A 25,114-nucleotide genomic window follows, 5' to 3' on the forward strand; every position below is an offset into this window, starting at 1 on the left:
CTAGGGTGATAACTATTGTTATAAGCAAACTCTATCAATGGTAGATGTTTATCCCAACTACCTTTGAAATCAAGAGCACATGCTCTCAACATATCTTCTAAATTTTGGATGGTCCTCTCAGCCTGACCATCTGTCTGCAGATGAAAAGCAAAACTCAAATACACTTGGGTACCAAGACCCCTCTAAAAAGCTCTCCAAAATTGCGAAATGAACTAAGTACCCCTATCCAAAATAATAGACAAGGGAACTCCATACAATATTACTAACTCCCAAATATACAGTCAAGCATAGTCCTCAGTTGTATAAGATGAATACACAAGCAACAAATGCATTGACTTAGTCGGCCTATCAACCACAACCCAAATGGAATCATGATGGCATCGGGAAAGAGGTAAGGCAATAACAAAATCCATATTCACATCTTCCCACTTCCAAGTGGGTATACTAAACTCTTGCATCACACTACCAGGTCTTTGGTGCTCTACCTTAACCTATTGGCACGTTGCACACTTTGCTACAAATTCTGCTATATCTTTTTTCATACCACTCTACCAATAGATTTCCCATAAGTCGCGGTACATCTTCGTAGCATCGGGATGAATAGAATACTGTACGCCATGCGCTTTAGCCATAATCCTCTGCCTCAGATCATCAATGCATGGAACACACAATCTATCCTGCACTCAACACACCATCTCCCCCTTGGGAGAAAACCTCTACCTTTTGGTCCTTAACTAACTCCTTCAGTCTGACCAAACTAGCATCTAAGTTTTGCTTCTCCTTCACTTTCGAAACTAAATAGGATTCGAAACTACTTTGTACTAAAATATTCCCCTCAGTGGAATCAAGCAGCCTAACACTCAATCTAGCCAAATGATGCACATCACGAGCTAACTCTTCCTTACCCTTCTCCACATAAGCAACACTGCCCATAGACAACCTACTAAGGGTATCTGCCACTACATTGGCCTTGCCCTACTGATACAACACACTTATATCATAATCTTTTAGCAGCTCTAACCATCTCCTCTATCTAAGGTTCAACTCCTTCAGAGAAAATACATACTGCAGGCTTTTGTGATCAGTAAACACATCAACATGCACACCATATAGATAGTGTCTCCAAATTTTCAAAGAAAATACAATCGCAGCTAACTCAAGATCATGGGTTGAGTAATTCTTTTCATGGGGCTTCAATTGTCTAGAGGCATATGCTATAACCTTACCTTTATGCATTAATACATAACCCAAACCAACTCTAGAAACATCACAATACACCATAAAACTATCAACACCATCAGGCAAAGTCAACACAGGGGATGAGGTGAGTCGAGTCTTCAACTCCTGAAAACTCTTCTCACAAGAATCTGACCACAGGAACTTATCCTTTTTTGGGTCAGTCGGGTCATAGGAGACACAATGGAAGAGAAACCTTCAACAAAATGGCGGTAATAGCCATCTAGACCTAAGAAACTTCTAATGTCAGACAGAGAGATAGGTCTAGGATAATTTCTTACAGCTTCTGTCTTTTGAGGATCCACTCTAATACCTTTGGCTGAGATGATATGACCCAGAAAAGCAACTGACCGTAGCCAAAACTCACATTTTCTGAATTTTCCAAATAATTGGTGATCTCTAAGGGTTTGTAAGACAATTCGAAGATGGTCTGCATGGTCGTCCTCACTAAGGGAGTACACAAGAATATCATCTATGAACACTATGACAAATATATCAATATATTGCTTGAACACTTAATTCATGAGGTCCATGAAGGTTGTTGGAGCATTGGTTAGCCCAAAAGACATGACAAGAAACTCAAAATGACCATAATGGGTTCAGAAGGCTGTCTTTGGGATATCACACTCTCTCACTTTAAGCTGGTGATAGCCGGATCTAAGGTCTATCTTTGAGAAGTAACTTACACCTTGCAATTAGTAAAACAGGTCATCAATTCTCGGAAGAGGATACTTATTCTTGATTGTAACTTTATTAAGATGATGATAGTCAATGCTCATATGCAAAGAACCATCTTTCTTTCGTATGAGTAAGACAAGTGTGCCCCAAAAAGAAACACTGGCCTTATAAAACCTTTATCTAGAAGATCTTTGAGTTGCTCTTTCAACTCCTTAAGCTCTGCGGGTGCCATACAATAGAGAGGAATAGAAATAGGATGAGTTTTGGGAAGAAGGTCAATTCTGAACTCTATCTCTCTATCGGGAGGTACCCCTAGGAGATCTTTTGGAAAAACATAAGGAAACTCATTAACTATATTAACTGACTGGATACTTGAAGTCTCCGACTTAGTGTCTTTAACTCTGACTAAATGATAGATGCTACCTTTGGATATAAGCTTTCTGGCTTTAAGATAAGAAATAAAATGACTCTTGGGAGATACTGAACTTCTGGACCACTCGAAGACTGGCTCATCAGGAAACTGAAACTTAACCACACGGGTATGACAGTCTAGATATGCATAAAAAGAGTGAAGCCAGTCCATACCCAGAATAAGATCAAAATCTACCATGTCTAACTCTATCAAGTCTATGAATATGACTCTATGAAGAACAGTAACAGGACACTTTTTATACACTTGCTTGGCAACAATTGACTCACCTACTGGGGTAGAAACTAGGATAGGCTCAGAGATATTTTTAGGACTCATTTCAAAATTCACAGGAACTAATGGGGTCACATAAGAAAAACTTGACCCGAGGTCCAACAACACATAAACATCAAAGTGAAATACACGAAGCATACCAGTGGCAACATTGGGAGAATCCTCCTACTCCTGACGAGATGGTAGGGCATAAAAAATTTTCTGGCGTTAACCACTAGTAGTGCTAGAAGAATCATTCTGAGGAGGGGCTGGACTAGTTACAAGAACTTGAGCACTCGCAGTCTGAGTCTGAGGGCGAATATCATGGTTCCCCTGCCTAGCATGCGAACACCCTATAAGTCTGTGGCCCAACTTACCATAACCAAAACAACATCTCTGCTCAGCCAAACACTCGCCCGAATGAGTTCTGCCACACTTAATATACTGGGGATAAGTAGGCCTGTTACTCACGTTGTTCTGGGAACTAGACACAGTAGGCCTATTCCCTTTCTCCTACCTACCTCTGGGTGTGGGAGCACTAGTTGACAAATGTGCTGGCATAGACGAACAACTTTGAAATTAAGGGTGATTCCCTCTATGGGGTCAAGTCTGACCATATTCATGCTGCTCTAATCTAGCCCTCTTATTTTCTCTTACTCTATCCCTCTCTCTTATCTTATCTATCTCTATATAATGTACATGTATTATCTAGATAGATCTATATCCCTATTTAATATAGTAGTCCTATACTCTTTCAACACCAAACCAGAAACTCCTATCACGTACTTACTCATACTAGTACGGGTGTCAGCAATCAAGTCAGGGGCATATTTTGCTAACTGGTTGAACTTTAAGCAGTACTCCTTAATAGTCATGGATCCCTACCTTAAGTTCATAAAATCCTTTATCTTTACCTCTCTCATCTATAATGGAAAGAACTTATCCAAGAATACATCTTGGAACACCTGCCAAGTAATAGGAGCATCATATTCCCCTCTACTCTTTCTCCATGCCACAACCCAGTCATATGCAATATCTTTCAACCTGTAAGATGCCAACTCCATACTTTCTTACTCAAAAACATACATCACCTGCGTGATATTTCTCACCTCCTCAAGATATAACTATGGGTCCTCACCTGCCTTAGACCCATAGAACTCTGGCAGATTCATCTATATGAAATCACAAATCCTAGCAGTAGCTAAATCACCTCCCTACTGGTGCGAAACTTTGGCCTGGGTATTGGCCTAAACATTCGCGGTGACTGCTTGGGCTAGCACCTGAAAAGCTGCTCGAAAATTAGCATAGGACACATTTTTGTTCAGGGGATCGGCAGGCTGAGGTTGCTGATCATTATTGTTTCTGCGGGCTCGATGAGGGGGCATTTTCTTAAATAATAGAGCACAAATTAATAGCTGAGAGAGACAATTATAGGCAAGACAGACTTTGAAAGTAAGAGATGACTTTTTCCTAAAATGTCTTGTAGACTCTTGCTCATAGATGTGGCACGCTATACAGTGATGATAAAGACTCTACGTGATGCGGCTTATCAGACTCCCTAGGACTCTCTAAACCTTAGGCTCTGATACAAAGGTTTTAACACCCCGAAAATAGGTCCCGAGACGTCACATGGTGCTTAAGGCAACAAGTAGCCCTAAGTTAACCCTTTGAGCCTGCGACTACATCTAAAACTTACTTAGAGATAAATAAAGAAATCACTAGTACTATCATATCATAATCATAAGAAATACGAAGAAAGTAGTGTTCTATATAGACACAATACTGAAAATCTTTACATACTAATAATCTGGTAAACGAGTCTGACAAAGCCTTTACTACTCAATGAACTAGATAGCCATTGGGACAGATCCCCAACTGACTCAAACTGAACTGAAAGTAATAAAGTGTCTACTAAAAATACTAAAATATCTGGAAATAGGTCCTCAAACCATGAGAACTCACCACTGTAGAGATGTAGATAAGGTACTCGAGATTCACTAATGAGGCTGGACTGAGCACCTGAACCTACATTACAAGGAAATGTAGCACACAGATAAGTATGTGGATCAGTACCTTGGGAATGTATTGAGTATATGGGAGTGTATGAAATTAAATAATCAATATCATGTCTTTATAGAAAACATGCATGCTATAATAGATGACTCACATAGCTTGAAGTAAACTCTCATAAGTCATGAATAGGAGATATATATAATATAAATCATGTGAGTCATTACACTTTAATCTTATGAAAACAAGAAAATTCTCTAAAACTAAAGAACTTAGTACTTTTGGAACCTTTAAGACTTGAGACTCTAGGAGATTTGGAAGACTTTGGGACTTTAAAACTTTATAACTTTAAGATAGAGAGTTTCTTCTAACTGACATAAACCATGTGAGCTTACATGGAGTCTAATGTCTTGCCCACGTTGGGGAGAGCTATTCTATCCTTGCTATCGGAGTAGAGCCTTTAACTTTTAGTGATCACTAGCTTAACCCACTTGGGGTACATCAGAAACCTATGGGGCCACGTAGTTCTGGGGCATGAGGCCTTGGAATCAAGCCCAACTCGATGCCAAATACTACTCCCTTACTTAAGCTTAGAACTTTTAAGCAAATCCACCTTAAACAACTCAAAAGTATGTAATAGAAGACAATTATGCATTCCTTTAACTTAAATCAAAGTGATGTGGATTTCTTTATTAACCTAGGATCAAATATCAACTCTTTTCTTGAAACTTTAACAGACAGTAATCATCAAGCTTTAAAATCTTAATAGCATAGGAATATCAATACGATTCTTGAAAGAACTTTAGGAAATATCAACGCTTCATTCTTGGACTTAAAGCATGAATAATCTTAAGGGACCAAAATATCACAACAAAGCTTATTTCATAACAACCACCTTGAAAACACTTGAAAATAGGATACCAACATAGGAATGTACAATTTATCACATGAATTATCAATTCAAATCATACTTAAATAAGAAAATCATGTAATTCAAGGCTTGAACAAGTTATAATCTTATAAATTCGAAATATAACAAACTATACATGAATTCATCTTAAAAATATGAAATTCTTTAAGAAAAACTAAAACTATTGGGCACAAAAAAGAAAGGATTTCTTGTTCAAACCCCATATACCTTGAAATTTATGCTTTGAATGAACTCATAACTTTGATTTGCTTTCTTGAAATTAATGGGTGCTTCTTGTAGCCCTCGGAATGGGGAATCCTAATCTTAGAGAATTATCAAAAACTCACGATTGAATCTTGAGATATATGGATTTTTAGGTTAAAACCCTAATGAGAGTTCTTGAGCAATTTTGATAAAATATGGTGGATTTTGGTGTATTTGGGATTAAATACCGTTTAAGGAGGATAGAGGGGTGGAAATTACCCAAATTACCCATAATGAAATGGACAAAAAAAGTTGAAAACTGGGCACAAAGGCTCTAGCAAGGGCGGCGCCTTGACCAGAGCCTTTGCTAAGGTGGGTGGCGCCTTGCCCGGAGCCTTAGCTAAGCTGGGTGGCGCCCCTCTACAACCTTTAGCTACTATTTTTCCAACCCAAACACGACCTTTCCCCATCGCAACACAGCAAAAAAATCATGAAATAGAGGTCGAGAAGGTCGTGAAATAATTCAACAAAGATTGGAGGCTCAAAATAAACTAAGTATTGGAAGACTTAGCTTAAATTCCAAGTGTTAAGCTTCTTGTGACTCGTTTCAGAGGCTTTAACAATGAGGAAACTTTACGGGGTCTTACAACTTAGCTCACATATCTGCTTCTTCTTCCCAAGTAGCTCCCTAAACGGTCTAATTTCTCCATAAAACTTTACCCAAGGGAACTTCTTTATTCCTCAACCTATGAATCTGGTGGTAAAGGATCTCAACTAGGACTTCTTTGTAAAAGAGACTATATTTCACATCCACATTATCTAAAAGAGCAATAGAAGCTAAGTCACCAATACATTTCTTTAGAAAAGAGACGTGGAAGACTGGATGCACTGATGCTAACTCTACAGGAAATTCTAACTCATAAGCTACCTTCCCAAAATGGCTCAAAATCCTGTATGGGCCAATATAGCGGGGATTGAGATTCCCCTTCTTGCCAAATCTCTTCACCCCTTTCATAGGCATAATTTTTAGATAAACCATGTCACCAACATCAAACTCAATATCTCTTCTCCTCATATCTGCATAAGATTTTTGATGACTTTGGGCTGTCTTCAGCCTTTTGCGGATCAATTGAACTTTCACCATTACCTCAAAAAACTGAATTTGTCCTTATTAAAGTAGACTCACCTACTTCAAACTAACCAATAGGATATCTATATCTCCTCCCATAAAGAGCCTTAAATAGAGCCATCTAAATATTGGAGTGATGGTTATTGTTGTAGGAAAACTCAATCAAAGATAAGTGGTCATCCCAACTACCCTCAATGTCAATAACACAAGCCCTCAACATGTCCTCTAAAGTTTGAATGGTCCTCTTTGCCTAACCATCTATCTACGGAAGAAAAGTTGTACTAAGATAAACTTGGGTACCTAGACCCTATTGAAAAGCCTTCCAAAAGAGAAATTAGTTGGGTACCTCTATCTAAAATGATGGTCAATGGAACCCTATTAAACTTTACCAACTTACTGAGATAGAGTCTAGCATAATCCTAATCTAAATATGAAATATGAGCAAGAAATAGGTTGACTTAGTCATTCGATCTACAATGACCTAAATTAAATCATGCTAATAACGCATAACACGCAACCCCATCATAAAATACATGTTCACAACCTCCCACTTCCAAGTAGGGATGCTAAACTCCTGAAGTATACCACTAGGCCTTTAGTCCTCAACCCTAACCTGCTGACAATTCGACCATTTAGCCACTAATTCTATAATATTTTTATTCATACCACTTCACCAATAAGATTTCTCATAAATCACGATACATCTTAGTGGCTCCTGGGTGAATAGAATATCATGCAACAAGCGCTTCATCTAATATTCATTGTCTCAAACCATCAACACATGGAATACATAACCTTCCTTAACAATGAAGCTCACCATCTCTCTCTTGGGAGAAAACCTCAACCTTTTTATCCCTAAATGCCTCCTTCAACTTGACCAAAATAGGATCTATGTATTGTTTTTCTGTCACTTCGGACACTAATAAAGATTCTAAACCTATATACTACCTTTGGCCAAATCGACCAACCAAACACCTAACTTAGAAAGCTGATGAAACTCGTAGTCTAACTCCTTCTTATTATCCTCAACATGTGAAACACTTCCCATAGACAAATTTCTCAGGGCATCATCCACTATACTAGCCTTACCCGAGTGACACATCATACTCATATCATAATCTTTCAATAATTCAAGCCACCTTCTCTAATAATGATTTAGGTATTTCACGTGAACATATATTGTAAACTCATATGATTCATGAACACATCAACATGAATCCCATAGAGGTAATACCTCTAAATTCTTAAGGCAAAGACAATTGTTGCTAACTCAAGGTCATAGGTTGGGTAATTCTCCTCATGGAGTTTAAGTTGTCTAAAGGCATACACTATGACCTTACCTCACTATATTAGTACACAAACAAGACCAACTCTAGAAGTATAACAATAAACTACAAACCTATTAGTACTATCTAGTAAGGTCAAGACTGGTGCGAGAGTGAGTCGAGTCTTAAACTCTTGAAAACTCTTCTCGTAGGAATCTAAACATGAAAAATTGACTTTCTTTTAGTTAAGTAGATATGGGAGAAGCAATAAAAAAAACCATTTAACAAATCATCAATAGTAACTAGATAAACCTAAGAAACTCCTAATATTTGAGGGTGAGGTGGGTCTAGGCTAGTTTCTTACGACTTAGGTATTTTGAGGATCAACTTGAATGTCATCACAAGAAATAATCTGACAAGGAAAGCTACTGATCTCAACTAAAATTCACACTTGCTGAACTTAATGAATAATTGGTTTTCCTTGAGGGTTGTAATGTAATCCTTAAATGGTCTACATGATCGCTCTTACTATGGGAATAAATAAGGATGTCATCAATAAAGACTATGATGAATATGTCCAAGTACTTCTTGAACACCCTATTCATCAAGTCCATAAAGGTTCCAAGAGCATTCGTTAGTCTAAAGGACATAACTAGGAATTCAAAGTGACTGTACCGAGTTCTGAAGGTTGTCTTTGGGATGTAACATTCTTCAACTCTAATATAATGATAGCTGGATCTGAGGTCTATCTTAGAGAAATATCTTGCACCCTAAAGTTGGTCAAATAAGTCATCAATACTGGGGAGAGGATACTTATTCTTGATTATGACACTGTTTAACTAATGGTAGTCAATGCACATTCTGAGAGAACCATCTTTTTTGCACAGAAAGATAGCACCCCATGGATAAATGCTAGGCCAAATGAAACCCTTATCTAAGAGATCTTTTAATTATTCCTTTAATTTATTAAGCTTAGTTGAAGCCATTCTATAAGGTGGAATTGAGATAGGCTAGGTATTTGGGAGGAGATCTATTTTGAAGTCAATTTCCCTTTTGGAAGAAACTCCAAGAAGATCTTCAGGGAACACTTTTGGAAACTCATTTACTATGGGAATTGACTCAAGATTTGACATCTCAAAATTTGATTCCTTGAATCGAATGAGATTATAAATACAACCCTTGGATATCATCTTTCTTGCCTTAAGATAAGAGATGAATTGACTCTTAGGCACTGAAGAACTACCCCTCCCCTCTATTCAATAACGAACTTATAAGGAAACTAAAATTGGACAATCCTATTTATACAATCAACTAAATCATAGCACGAGTGGAGCTAATCCATGCCAAGAATGATATCAAAACTAGTCATCTCTAACTCTACAAGATCAATTGAAGTAACTTTCTAAGACACTATGACCAGGAAATTTCTGTATACTCGTCTGGTTATGATAGAACTACCCATTAGTGTAGACACTGAAAAGGTTTCTTCTAAGATTTTAGGAATGACACCAAAGTTACAGTTAAGTAAAGGGCCATAAATAAAAGTGAAGCTTCGAGGTCTAACAATGCATAAACATGAAGATAGAAGACTTATAACATATCTTTAACCATATCAGGAGAACTTTCCTGATCCTGTAGAGTTTGAAGAGCAAAAATTTAAACTATAAGTTTGGAACTACATTCTCTTTATTTATCATGGAAGAAGTCAATGATAACTTTGGTATATCTATACCCTTTTAATCTATGAGTAGCTAATTCTAAATCTTGGGGTTATGCTTGATTAGGTTGTGGTTAGTGCATGGATGTTAGCTATTTATTCTCATAATTAGTTATTTATGATGGATATTGTATTTATTCCATACTTTAATTAAGAGTTGAGGGTTGCAAACCCTAACCACCCTTCAACCGATGTCATCCTTGAAAGGGAGGATATAGGTGAGGAATAAATGCAACCAATAACTTGAATTATTTTATTTAATGACATTTCTTAGACATAGGGATGTTAATTAAGGTAATAGATGTACAAACTCATCACACTTGTGAGGTGTTCGAAAGAGCCCATTTGTAAAACATGGTGTTGTAACTGAAAGATTGGTATAAATACCTTTAACTTTAGCCTACCCATGACTTTTAGCTAAAGTTGGATATATTGTCAAGTACCCATGCATGAACCTATACATAGAATTACATAACCCCAAGGCTTATTACTAATTGAAGTCACTCTTAGCATTTTTAAACATCAAGATAGTACTCTAAAAGTGAAGTAATTTTCATTATAATCACGCTCAAACTAATTCCCCCATTTTATATTTATGTTTGTTTCATTCACATTATGAGTCACCTTTTAGTTGACTATCAACACTCTTGAATTTTAAATTTTGTGCTTTCACTCCTTGTGGATTTGACCCCAATATAATTTTGGTTATTGTATTAAAAATGATCGTTTACACCCATTCAAGAGTGTAATTTGAGCGTTATCAAAAATCGCATTATTGTCGGGGAGTGAAACATAGTTTTCACTCTGGCAGTGTTTTTAGTTACTTTGGGTTATCCATAGTATTTTATTTTACATTGTTTGGTGTTTTTTTTCTTTCTTAGGTGTGTATAATACTATACACAATACTAAGAGCCAACACGGTAGTAATGCCAGGATGGTTGATGGGTATCTTTAAGACGAAGATCACCTCGGTGATGGGGGCCAAGCTAGTGCTATTCGTATTCCACCGGTAGAAGCAAATTAAGTATTTTATGTTACTAGTGTAATGCTTTATTTGATTCAAATAAAATTTTTATTTGGAGGCCAAGCACATGAGGATGCTAATCTACACTTGGAGAATTTTATTAATGTGTGTTCTCCATTTGACATAGCCCACATATCTCAAGAATCAATTCGGTTATGTCCTTTCCCATTCTCTTTAATGGGAGAAGTTGTCTTATAGTTGTGGTGTTTGCCTGTAGGGTCTATCACTTCATGGGTTGAGCTTATGGAGGCATTCTTGGAAAGATACTTTCTTCTTTCTTGGAAATTGCAACCAACGGATAAAATCACCAACCTTCGCCAAATTAATGGTGAACCATTATATGAGGATTGGAAATGATTCAACAAGAAGTTAATAAAATTCCAAATTCATGAGGTTTCGGATAAAATACTTCTTTAAATTTTTTGTAGGGCGTTGGATCAATTGAACAAGATGGTAGCTAATAATGCGTCTGGGAGTTTTCTTGTCAAAATATCGTATAGGTTGTGTCAACTTTGTTAAACCAAGTGACCAAGAAAAGTAAAGGGTGTCACACAATAGATACTGAGGTGGACATGGGGGCTTCCTTTGTATCTTTTTTGAGCCAAGAGAAAAAGACAAAGGATGAAGAAATACATTCAAATATGGCTAAAGTAATGATACAACTTGATCTTCTCACCAAGCATGTGATGGGAGCTCCTCCTAAGGTGGTTAACATTGTTGTTTATAAGAGTTATAGAGCTTATGATGATGAGGAAATAGAGGCACTAGATGAAGAAATTCATTTTTTGTCAAACCAAGTAGGGGTTCCTCGCCGTACCTATCAAAGGTAAGGGGGAATCAATGTTGGAAGGAAAAAGATTATGATATAGATTGGCATGATAGAGATCGAGATTAGATAGATAAGGAGAGATAAGGAGAGAGATTATGACTGATACATATGTCCACATAATCAAGTAAAAGGTAAAGGGTCAACATCCATTGATCCAATAAGCTCAAAAATTAAGATGTCCTTGCTTAGATTTTAATAGGTGTTGAGGGGACTAATAAAATGGTGAGAGAGATCAAAGGTGACTTCTCATAACTCAATAAAATGGTGATATCTCACTCATCCTCTATTAAGCAACTTAAACTCAATTGGTCCAAATCTCAGCACAACTTAATGCGAGACTAAGGATGGATTGCCTAGTAATACGATTGTCAATTGTAAAAGTAATTCTCATATCATGGATATTGTCACTAGGAGTGGTCAGACTCTAGGTAAAGATGTTGTTGATCTTGGTGAATACCCCAATGAAAATACAAATGATGAACGTTGCTAATTCAAAGATAAAATGCCTACAAAAGCCAAATAATGATGTTTTAAAGCCTAATGAGACAAGTTTTGAATTGCCGAAGGTAGTTGAAGAATATGTTGAATGTGAGAAAGCCCTTAAGGTGGTTGATTATAATACTCTAAAAGCGAATGAAACTCCAATTATTCCATTGCCATAAATCAAAATTGCTCTCCCATTCCCACAAAGGCTCGAGAAGAAGGATGATAATACTTAGTTCAAGATGTTTATTGCAAAATTTAGCAATTTATCGATGAATATTGCTTTTCTAGAAGCCTTACAAGAAATGCTTGGGTATTCTAAATTTATGAAGGACTTGGTAACAAAGAAGCGAGTCATGGATTTTGAAACAATTAAGGAAACCCATAATTATAGTGCTATAATGTCAAGCATAATGGATTTGAAGAAAGAATACCTGGGTGCATTTACTATTGTAGTTCTATGATGTTTTGATTATTGTTTACCGGTTTATCTTTTTGGGCGACTTCATTATTCTTGATTGTGAGATTGATCATGAGATCCCAATCATTCTTGGTAGATCATTCTTAGCTACCAAAAGGGATTTAGCGGATGTGAAATGTGGGGAGATGAAATTTTGGGTGACCAATAAAGAAGTATCGTTCAATTTATGCAAGTCCATGAAGCAACCAATGGACTTGCAAGTGGTTTCGGTAATTAATGTAATAGATGATAAAGTGACCAACACCATAGAAGTGACACTTATGGATGACCCCATGGTGGGTATATATTGGAACCTTAGGAGTGAGGCAGTTGAAGAATATGATGAGGTGGTAGCTTTATTGACAGGTCTTGGATCTTACACCAAGGACCCGATCAAATTGTATCTTGATTTGAAAAACTGTGAGAGTCAACCCGCTAAGTCGTCTATTATTGAACCACCTCAACTCAAACTTAAGCCATTACCATCCCATCTAAAATATGTTTTATTAGGTGAGGATAATACATTTCCAATCATTGTATTGGTGATCTTGAACCTTGTCAAATAGATTCCTTGAAACCAATTGTGAAAAAACTTATTTCTGCTATCAGGTGGACTATCGCGGACATTATAGTCATTTCTCTCAGAATTGTTTCTCATAAAATCAAGTTAAATATTGATCATTTTCCTAGTGTGGAACACTAAAGGAGACTCAATCAACCGATGTAAGAGGTGGTTAAGAAGAAAATCATTAAGTGGCTTGATGTAGAAGTTGTCTACCCAATTTCCAATAGTATGTGGGTGAGTCTGGTCCAATATGTTCCTAAAAAAGAGGCATGGTGGTTGTCCCAAATGAGAATAATGATCTTGTACCTATATTTATGGTCACGGGTTAGAGAGTGTGTATGGACAACCGTAATTTGAACTCGTGAATCGAGAAATACCACTTCCTTATGCTCTTTATAGATTAAATGTTGGATATACTAGACAGTCGGGGTTTGTATTACTTTCTTGATGGTTACTAGGGGTACAATTAAATTTACATCGCCCTAAAAGACCAATAAAAGACCACCTTCACTTGTCCCTGACGACATTTACTTTCAAGCGTATGCCCTTTAGGTTATGCAACATACCAGCCATGTTCCAACGATGCTTGCTATCCATTTTTCTAAATATTGTAGAGGATACAATGGGGGTTTTCATGGATGACTTTTTTGTGGTTAGGGACTCATTTGAGTCTTGCCTTGATCACCTAAGTAAATTCCTTCAACGATGTATAGAAACTAATCTTGCTTTTGAATTGGGAAAAATGCCACTTCATGGTCAAGGAAGGCATTGTTCTAGGCCATAAAATCTCAGGAAAGGGCATCTAAGTGGATCAAGCAAAATTTGAGGTAATTGCTAAGTTACCCCATCTATCTCCGTGAAGGGTGTCAGAATTTTTCTTGATCACGCCAGATTCTATCGGTGTTTTATCAAGGATTTCTTATCCTTTGTGCAAGCTCTTTTAAAAGGTGGTAAAATTTGAATTTGATGGATATTGTGTAAAGGCTTTCAATTATCTCAAGGAATCCTTGTGTCGGCTCCTATCATAGTAGCTCTGATTGGTTATTGCCCTTTGAATTAATGTGTGATGCAAGTGGTGTTTCTCTAGGTGTGGTATTGGTCAAAATAAAAGATAATTTGTTCCACCCCATTTACTATGCAAGAAAGACATTGAATGATGCTCAACGTAATTATACGGTTATAGAAAAAAGTTACTAGCGATGGTGCATGCTTTCAAAAAATTTTGGGCTTATTTGTTGGGCACGAAAGTGATTGTATATATGGACCACACCGCTCTGATACATCTCATGGCAAAGAAAGAGGCAAAACCTCAGTTGATTAGGTGGATATTGCTCTTGCAGGAGTTTGATTTTGAAGTAAAGAATCGAACGGGGTATGAAAATTAAGTAGCAAGACACGTTTCCCACCTTGAATTCAGTCATGAGAGGTTGGGTGAGATTGATATTGATGACACCTTCCCTGAGAGCTAGTAATATCACTCTCGGGAAGCATGGTACCTTGGTATATGGATTATGCTAACTATATCATGAGTGGTGTACTTCTCGACGAGCTAAATCATTATCAAAAGGAGTGGTTCCTATTTGAAGTGAGAAAGTATTTTTGGGATGAACCATTCTTTTTTAGGGAGTGTGCAGATGGTGTTATCCATCGATGTGTAATAGAGGTAGAAATGAGAAATATTCTTGAAGCTTGTCACTCTTCCCCGTTCGGTGGTGATTCGGACAGTCATAAAGGTTCTTCAAAGTAGATACTATTGGCCTACCCTTCATAAATATGCTTATGAGTTGGTCAAGACATGCCCTCAATACCAAATGTAACGTGGTGTTTTAAGGGGGCATGAGATGCCTCTTAAGCCAATCTCGAGGTTAAACTATTTGATGTGTGGGGATCGACTTCATGGGTCCTTTTATGAGCTCATATGGTAATAAATATATCTTTGTAACCATTGATTATGACTCGAAGTGGTTGGAGGCCATTAATTTACCAAACAACGAAAGTAAGAGCATCACCTTCTTCTTGAAGAAGTATATTTTTACATGGTTTGAGACTCCAAGGGAAATTATTAGTGATGGCAGCTCTTATTTTTGCAATCGGGTCTTCAGTGCTTTGCTTGATAAGTATAGGGTGAAGCATTGGGGTGAAGCATAAGATTGCTACTCCATATTATCCCCAAACTAGTGGTCAAGTTAAGGTTTCAAACAGTGAAATCAAGTCCATCCTTGAGAAAACCATGAATGTTGGTCGTATGAATTGGGCAAGGGAACTTGATAATGCTCTTTGATCTTATAGAACGGCCTATAAAACTCTTATTGGTATGTCCCCCTACCAATTGATATTTGTAAGAGCTTGTCACTTACCCGTTGAGTTACAGCATAAGACTTTATGGACTTTAAGAAATTTGAATATAAATTGGGAGGATGCCTTTGTAGCAAGGGTGAATCAACTTCATGAGTTGGAAGAGTTTTGACTCAAAGCATATGAAAGCTTCATTCTGTACAAAGAGAAGATGAAGAGGTGGCATGATGCTAAAATCTTAAAGACAGAGTTTCATATGGGTGATGATGTACTCCTCTTCAATTTAATATTGAAAATCTTTGCGATGAAGCTTAGATCAAATTGGTCGGACCCGTTCGTGATCTCAAATGTTTATTCTAGTGGAGCTATTGAGTTGGAAGATCATGAGAAGAAGAAATTTATGGTGAATGGGCAAAGATTGAATCACTATCATATGGGTGGATCAGGAGCGGCTAAGGTTGAGTCGTTTCTCTTTAAAGATCCAAAATAATAAGTAAATGATGTTGTTCCATGACTTTAACTAAGGTACTTCTGGGGAGGAAACCCAAGGAATTGTTCTAAATATTTTTTGACATTTTTTATTCATATTTTAGCTTAGTTTTTGTTATTACAGGTAATATCATAAAATTGGGGTGCGGGAATGTAGATTCGATGGCCCAAAAGTGAGACCCAAACCAATAATATTGTTCAAAAAAATATATACCAAGCTGGAACAAATTATGTTGAACCTGCTTGAGCAGGTCAGTGGCAGGTGCAAGGCATCTGGGAAAGCAGAGTAGGCTATTTTCACTGGAGTAAACTACCTGGAACTGTGTTGAACTGCTGTACAGGCCAAGCGCATCTTGCACGCAAGTAACCTGAAATTAAAGCCAAGGAACTAGTTCTTACTATCCGGACCTGTGCTGGAACTGCTTAAGCAATCCAGGTAGAGATCCATCGTACTTTGAATGCAAGTCAGGCTAGATCATTCTGCCGCAACTTGCACTGGACCTTCTTAAGCAGGCCAACCGCAGGTGCAAAGCACTTGGCGTGCAAGTTGAGTTTAAAAGTTTTAATGTTTCAAAATGGGTCAAATTTTGTTGGGCTGACCTGACCCAGTCGTCCCAAAATCTCTTTAAACACTTAAAAGAGCTGCCAATTACAGTCAGCACTTAAACTTTTTCATTACAACTCCTTTCCAACGGCTTCTTTCTCTCATACTCAGTATTCTCTCTTTTTTAACAGAAATTGAGCTAACAAGAAGTGAGATAATTCTTTTGGCCTTGTGCTTCAATTTTTCCCATCTCTTAAATCTAGAAAGGTATGCTCTTTCATGGTTTCACTTTTAGATTCTCTTAAAATGGACACTATGCTTCATACATCATGATGATTGATCACTTCAATTTGGTTTGTGTGAGTTTATTGGAATGATTTTTACTTGTTAGAATCCTTATGCTAGCATGGGTTCCTTGTTTCACTTTTTTAATTAATGGCTCTCTCTTAATTAAAGCTAGTGCACCATGTGTTTGACAAAATGTCCATTAAACCTTTCTTGCTTTATTTGTGTGTTGGGAGGCTTAAATATGATAGTATGACCACATTGAATGTGTTTGGAGATGATTTGGTGATATAAGATTGCTCACTTGTGCTTCTATTCTCTTTCTCCAAGCTCTTAGTTAGCATGCACACTTTGTATTTGTGAACTGACAATAAGAGAGAAATTCCTTATATGCTTGTAATGGTCAATGTGATCCTCCTTAGGGCATAATGTGGTCATTTTTTATGCTTCATTTTGAGTCTAATTTTTCCTAAAAATTAAATAATCGATAGTCATTGGTTGAGGGAGTTTGTTGAGAAATATGTCATCCATGGTTTTGTTGGTCACTATACCTAATCGGGAGACATGAATGCTTACCTTGCCCTGTGATAGATTGGGTGGCATCATTCTTATAGGTATTGGGTCATTCTTGTTTTCGTTGGGGGTTAGGAATGTGCTATCACAAGTATGGTGAAGTGTTAAGAATGTGACCCAATTTAGAGCCTAAATGATTAAATGTTGTAATGAATAAACCCCATGGGATCTAATGATGAAGTTACCTAGCATCCATCAAAAATTTCTTTTTTTCTTAACATAAAAAATTTCAAAAACATGTTTTACTTTTTATCTTTTGCTTTGTTTCTTTCTCATAGGTATGTCTCCAATGAAGAACTTGCCATGAGAAGCTAGGAAGGGTAATACCCCGGATAAAGGCAAAGCAAAAGGTACTTCTGAAAGGGGATAAGAATCGGTTTCCAAAGATATTTAGAAAGTCTCGGATGTCCAAGCTACCATTGATCGTACACGGGAGGTTAGAAAGGAAGCAGATCAAATTTGGTTTAGTATAGAAGGTCAAGGAGTTATATGATAATTGGGTAAGTACTCAGGGCTTCAATCCTGAGAAGATATTTAGCATGAAGGAAGATGACACCCATTTCCCTGAAATCATTGCTGAGGTTAAAGAATGGGTATGAGAACTCTTCACGGATATGACGCCCTCTTCTTACCCATTATGCTATTTCTCATAAATTTTTTGAGAATTTTATGCTTCCAATGTTGTTCAACAAAATGAACAAAAAACCAAAATTCCAATTGTAGAACAACCATGTCTCGGGAGTATATTAGTTTGAGGAGTGGAAGTCCCTTACATAACCTCAGAGATCAATGGGCTCTATTTTGGTTATGACTTAGATTCTGTGGAGAAGTGCAAGAAGATGATATTTGGCGGACGTCAAAGTCTTTTGTGGTTTTCTATGGGGATTTTAAGGGCCTTCCTCTATGGACTAATGGTTTAGGTCAAATCAAGAGGAGAGAACTTTAGATTCAAGCCAAACAACAGCTTGGATTTGTTGGTAACTATCTACTCACCTTAATAAATGACCAAGATGTCATGATTGATAAGGCTATCATTGTCAGATGCATCATAGATAAAATTGTTATCAATTTGGAGATGAGGAAGTTAAGGTCAAAGCAATCGGACACTTTATTTCCCTTTTTGGCACTCATATCTATGCTTTGCCTTAAGTTCAAAGTCCAGCTACTCCCTAAGATTTATCAAAGGGTTATATGCAATGGATTCATTGACATCACATATTGTAAGGATGAGAATAACCCTACAAGAATAAAGAGAAAAGCCTAAGTTTTGGAGGACTCAGGTGCGAAAGGTTTACCAAGCTCAGAAGGGATGGAGATTCCTCTGAATTATACACTTGATACTGAGAGTCAATACAATTTTACCTATACTCCTCCATCATTAAGCACCGTACCACTACCTCAGCCCACACAATCAGCACCGCCTTCTATGGTGACATTTGCCAAGGTTGCTTCCATGACTTAGGCAAATAATGCTACTCTTACTCGATTGGTGAATGATATTTCCCAGCTTATTCAGGTTGTTGTAGCATCTCTACATACCCATATATCAAATTTAGAGAATAGAGTGTCCACGCTTGATGCGAGAGGAGATTATGAGGGGGTTGTATCTTTGAGGGCAGACCTTGATAATTTGCGGGCAGAATTTCACTTCGAGCAACCTTCTTTCGCTCTTGATAAGGTGGAGATTTCTTTCCCCCCAGATATTTCTAGCCCAGTTCTCCCATTTAAGGATTTATTTAGAAAGGGTCATAAGAACATTGATAATAAGGCTGAGGTTGTTCTTATAAAGGGGATACCCGAGGCCCAACAGGTTGAGCTCACCTTAAAACTATCCAGGGATGATGAGAATGCATAGATGGTTAGGGATAGTTCTATCACTCAACATGAATATAAGTCACCCTTCATAGCAGACTTGATGGGAGGATCCCAATCTGACAAGGTTTCTATTGTGATAGTACAATCATTCATCGACAGATACCCCAACTCCTAGTTGCCATAAGGATTATTTTCCTTTCTCTGCTCTCTTTTACTTTTGCATTGGCAACAATGTACTGTCTTTAGTAGGGTAGGGCATTTTTATGATTTATTTGATGGTCGGTACCTACTATTTCACTTTATGGAATTTAGTTGGACAGATTGTGCGGACATACTCTATGTTATCACTTTGATGTTTGTATGTACATTTTACATTGTGTTATGTTTAGTTACTTTAGCCTTTGTAGGGCTTGTTCATTGATATTTATTTGCATTAGCCCTCGTGGGGTTTGATTTTTATTATTGACATTGTTTTGGGTTGGTCCTTGTTGGGCATTTTGGTATTGATGTCAAATATTGACCTTTTTTTAGATTTGTGACATGCACTTAATATAAATGTGATATTCAATTGTGTGTATTTATCTTGTCTCCTTTTATATATACGTTTCTAATAAACTCCAAGGGTTTTCTTTGAAACTTGGTTCTTTCCTAAGGAGCAAAATTTTGTTTTCTCTTTCATTTGATCTTTTATTTATATTTTAGTTTGGTTTTTTTTAACTGAGTGATAATTCACCCATGATAGATGACTAAGCGGAATCCTTAGGTGAAGTATCTAGTTATTTTGGTTAACTAGGAAAAAGAAAAAGTTCAAAAATACTTTCAAAATGTCATTGGCAAGAAATGGAATGATTTTGAGAAAAATCAAAAATATACTTTCCTTTTTGAAAAAAAAAAATCAAGAATGTTTTTGAGCTTTCTTTTAAATGAGATTATTAAACTTAATTTTTGGCTCTCTCTTTACAAGGATGAGTCTTTGACTCGGAGTAACTTATGAAGCTCAAATTACTCAAATTGTTTGGGAAACTAACTTTTTTCTCTATGAGTACGATGTCATGCGTGGTGAGATTTTTGAATAATTCTTGTACATATGTGTAGTCTAGACCTTTCCCCGAGTGTATTCAAAGCAAAATTCTAGGAAATCTTGGTTTAGATGATGACCCGAGGCCCTTTTTGACCCATCACATAGCTAAATTCCCACCTTAACATTGTTCCTTAGTTAACCTATTTTGAGTTTTTTTCCCATCTTTCCTTCTTATTGTAATGATAACCATGCTAAAACACCTAAACCTTTTTGAAAATCTCTTTTTTGGCACTTAACCTCCTTTGATGCATTACATGTTTCTAAATAATGGATTATATGCAAAATCCTAAGTTTAAGGGGTTGTGTATTCGGGAGAAGATGATCAAAGAAAAGACAAGAAATGTGTATGTAAGGTTGTCAACACATGCTCTTAAATGATAAGAGATGTGCTTGATAATAAAGTTGAATAGCCTAGCTCATAGAACTTGAAAAAAAATTGGATGAGTGAAGGGCTAAGAAGGCTTATAGGTAGAAAATCTCTTGAAAAAGTCAAAAAAGTGAAGAAAGAAAATGGTCGCTTTAAATTGTTTGATAAATGTTAAATAAACAGCTAGGAAATTATGGGAAATGATTTGAAGAAGAATAAGGCAGGTAGTTTGAAAATTTTGAGGGTAGAAAGGGTTATGTGATTGCATGAAGGAGGTATTTTAATCACTTGATCCATATATATTCCTTCCCGCACCATAAACCTTTATCTTGACCTGTAAGACCTTGGTGATTCCAAACTAAGTAAGTCTCCATTAGTGGAAAAAAACACAAAGGGCAAGCCTATAGTTCTATTCGATATACTTGAATTTCTTTGTGAGAGTGAGTGTGAATTCTTTGTTTATTTGAGCTCCTTTAATAATTGAAATGTCTTTTATGAGTGGATCTAACTCTTGCATGTGAGTGGCATCGATACTTTTGAGTAGTGGGTGAAGTTTTAGTATCAATTTGGGTAAATGAGTGAAGTAAGTTTCATTGTGAAGATTGAGACAATCTTTGATAATTTTGTGTCTTATCTTAATATGCCTTGTGATTTGGAAAGTTCATTTGATACAAACTTGCATCCTTGCTTCATAAATATGTGCTTATTGAAAATTTTGGTTTACATGTCAGCTTATTCCTTTAGTATAGCTTTATTTTGGGTAGATTTGAGTTAAATACCCTATCTCATTGAATTATTCTTAGTCGCTTGAGGACAAGCAATAGTTTAAGTTTGGGGGGTTGATAAGTCATTCATTTGATGAATTCCTAGCACCTTTTAAGCCTAACTTATCATGCTTTTCCATTTATTTGATGGTAATATCTTACTTAATGCTCATTTATGTAGGTAAAAGCAAAAAGGGAAGATGGGCAAGTCATTCAAGTAACAAGAGGCCGAATGTGAAGAAAAAGAGTCATCCGTTTCGCATCTGCTTTGGAGTTGCTATCCATCTACTCTCCATATACTTTGGATCCACTCAACCATATCAAGAGCAAGGTGGAAATTTTGTAATTTTGTAAAATGTGGAAGTGGGGCCGAAAGAAGGGTCTCTAACTCATTTTTCAAGACCTAGCATCTATTTTTTCATCTTATGACCTATATTTTCATCTTAGAAGAATATTGTACTAGTCTTGAGTGAAATATATATGTGAGTGATTTCCAAAGAAGAATTACTAATTTTTCATTAAAGAATTAGTAAAACTACAAGTTTAGAACTACATTCTCTTTATTTCTCATGGATGAAGTCAATGATAATTTTGGTATATCTCTACCCTTTTTATCATTTACTAGCTAATTCTAACTCTTGGGGATATGCTTGATTAGGTTGTGGTTAATGTGTGGGTGTTAGCTATTTATTATCCTAATTAATTATTTGTGATGAGTGTTGTATTTATTCCACACTTTAATTAAGAGTTGGGGGTTGCAAACCCTAACCACCCTTGAACCCATGTCATCCTTGAAATAAGGGATATGGGTGAGGAATAAATGCAACCGATAACTTGAATCATTTTATTTAACAACATCTCGTAGACATAAGGACGTTAATTAAGGCAATAGACGTGTAAATTTGTCACACTTATGAGGTGTTCGAAAGAATCCATTTGTAAAATTTGGTGTCGTAATTGAAAGATTGGCATCAGTACCTTTAAGTCTAGCCTACCCATGACTTTTAGCTAAAGTTAGATAAATTGTCAAGTACCCATGGATGAACCCACACCTAGAATTTCATAACCCCAACACATATTCCCAATTGAAGTCATTCTTAGCATTTTTAAACGTCAAGATAATACTCTAAAAGCGAAGTAATTGTAATAATAAACACGTTCAAACTAATTCCCCCATTTTACATTTATGTTTGTTTCATTAACATGTCACCTTTTTGTACACTACCAACACTCTTGATTTTTGAATTCTGTGCTTTCACTCCTTTTGGATTCGAACCTAACCTAAGTTGGGATATTGTATTAACAATAATCGCTTACACCCATTCAAGAGTGTAATTTGAGTGTTATCAGCTTGGCTTGCCACATCCAAAACACACATCACTGTCTACCCTGCACTCCCTTTGATGATTCTTACAACACTTCCAGTAAAGCAGATTAGTGCAACCACTGTTTATACTAACCTGGGATTTAGAGCTTGGTTCTCTATCCTAGTTGTCCTGCCTGAACTTACGCACTAGTGCACTGGCTAAATCTTGATATGGGGCTAAAAATTTCTGGCAAAACAAAGAACGATTTCCACCATTAGATCTCTATTGTAAGAAGTGGAAGCTACCAGTTCTGGCCCTATTAATCTCTATATCCATCCCTCAATTTTCTGATCATGAAACATCATCCTAGAAAAGTCCATCTCCTTATTCAACACAGCTATTCTAAACTCCTTGACTACACTATCTGACACTCTAGACACAAACTTACACATTTTAGCCCTAGAATCAGCCACCATAGTCAGAGCATACTGCACCAACTACGTAAAATTGAGTGAGTACTCCTTCACACTCATATTGCCTTATTTTAGATTATAAACTCCTGCACCTTAGCCTCCCTCAACTAAAGTGGGAAAAACCTGTCTAAAAAGACCCTGGCAAACTTCTCCTTCTCTATAGGCCTTGCCTCAACACCTCTGTTCTCCTTCCACTGCTTGAACTAAGTATGATCCACCCCTTGCAATTGGTAAGTAGCTAAATTAGAGATCTCACTAGCAGTGACACCCATAATGTCTGTTACTTTCTGTACACCATCCAGAAACTCTTGCAGATCCTCCTCAAACTTGGATCTAAAAAATAATTGAGGATTCATCCGGGTGAAGTTTTGGATCCTAGTTGTTGCTGAATTCATCACTGAGTTGTCTTGGGTAACAGCCTAATAATTATTTTGAGTAGCCAAAAAATGCGCCAAGTGGTGAAAGCAGCCCTGAACTTGGCGTAGAAAACATGTTCATTCAAGGGATCTTTCTGAATAGGTGGTGGTGCAGGTTGATTGATGAGTGATGATTTTACCACTCATTCTCACTAAATATTTGTGTACATGGCCTTGTTTTGAATTAATGAATGAGACATATTAGTGATAAAATTCACTAATATACACTCTTTGCAGGCATAGAGTTGAGGAGATCAAAAGATGTGTATTGGAGTGTAAACTGATCAAAAGGGAGCAAGAAAAGTACAGCTGAGGACTTGGAGCAGAAAGGCCTCAAGTACTACAGTCGCGGTCTGCTGACCGCGATCGCAGCAATCAAGAAAAAGTCATTCAACCACAATCATGAAAGTCAAACGTGAAAGCGTAACCATGGTCGAGGCCAAACCCGCGTGATCGCAAAATAATGAAAGAAATTAGCCCAAGGAAAAAACTGGAAATGCACGTGGCTGATCTCAATTTTTACAAAAAGACTCAAACCCTAGCATCATGTATGATATTCCATCTATCTAAAATGAAGGTCAATGAAAACCCATACAACTTGACCAACTCCCTGAGATAGAGTCAGCATAATCCTAAGCTGAATACGAAATATGAACTAGCAAGAAATGGATTGACTTAGTCATTCAATCTACAATGACCTAAATCAAATAATGTTGACAATGCGAACGAGTCAACCCCATCACAAAATACATGTTCACCACCTCCCACATCCAAGTAAGGATGCTAAACTCCTGAAGTATACCACTAGGCCTTTGGTACTCAACCTTAACATGCTGATAATTCAAACACTCAGCCACTAATTCTATAATATCTTTCTTCATATCACTTCACCAATAAGATTTTTGACAAATCACGGTACATCTTAGTGGCTCCTGGGTGAATAGAATATCATGCACCATGAGCTTCAGCTAATATTCACTATCTCAAACCATCAAAACATGGAATACATAACCTGCCTTGACAATGAATCTCACCATCTCCCTCTTGGGAGAAAACCTCAACCTCTTAATCCCTAACTGTCTCCTTTAACTTGATGAAAATAGGATCCATGTCTTGTTTTTCTTTTAATTCAGACACTAATGAAGATTCTAAACCCATATACTACCTTCGTCCGAATCAACCAACCGAACACCTAACCTATAAAGTTGATGAACCTCACGGACTAACTCCTCCTTATCATCCTCAACATTTGCAACACTTCCCATAGACAATCTTCTAAGGGCATCAGCCACTATATTAGACTTACCCGAGTGATACATCATACTCATATCATAATTTTTCAATAATTCAAGCCACCTTCTCTGATAATGATTTAGGTATTTCGCATGAACAAATATTATAAACTCTTATAATTTATGAACACATCAACATAAAGTCCATAAAGGTAATGCCTCTAAATCTTTAAGGCAAAGACAATTACTGCTAACTCAAGGTCATAGGTTGGGTAATTCTT

This window comes from Capsicum annuum, unplaced genomic scaffold, assembly GCF_002878395.1.
Source record: "Capsicum annuum cultivar UCD-10X-F1 unplaced genomic scaffold, UCD10Xv1.1 ctg2788, whole genome shotgun sequence".
Taxonomy (NCBI): Eukaryota; Viridiplantae; Streptophyta; class Magnoliopsida; order Solanales; family Solanaceae; genus Capsicum; species Capsicum annuum.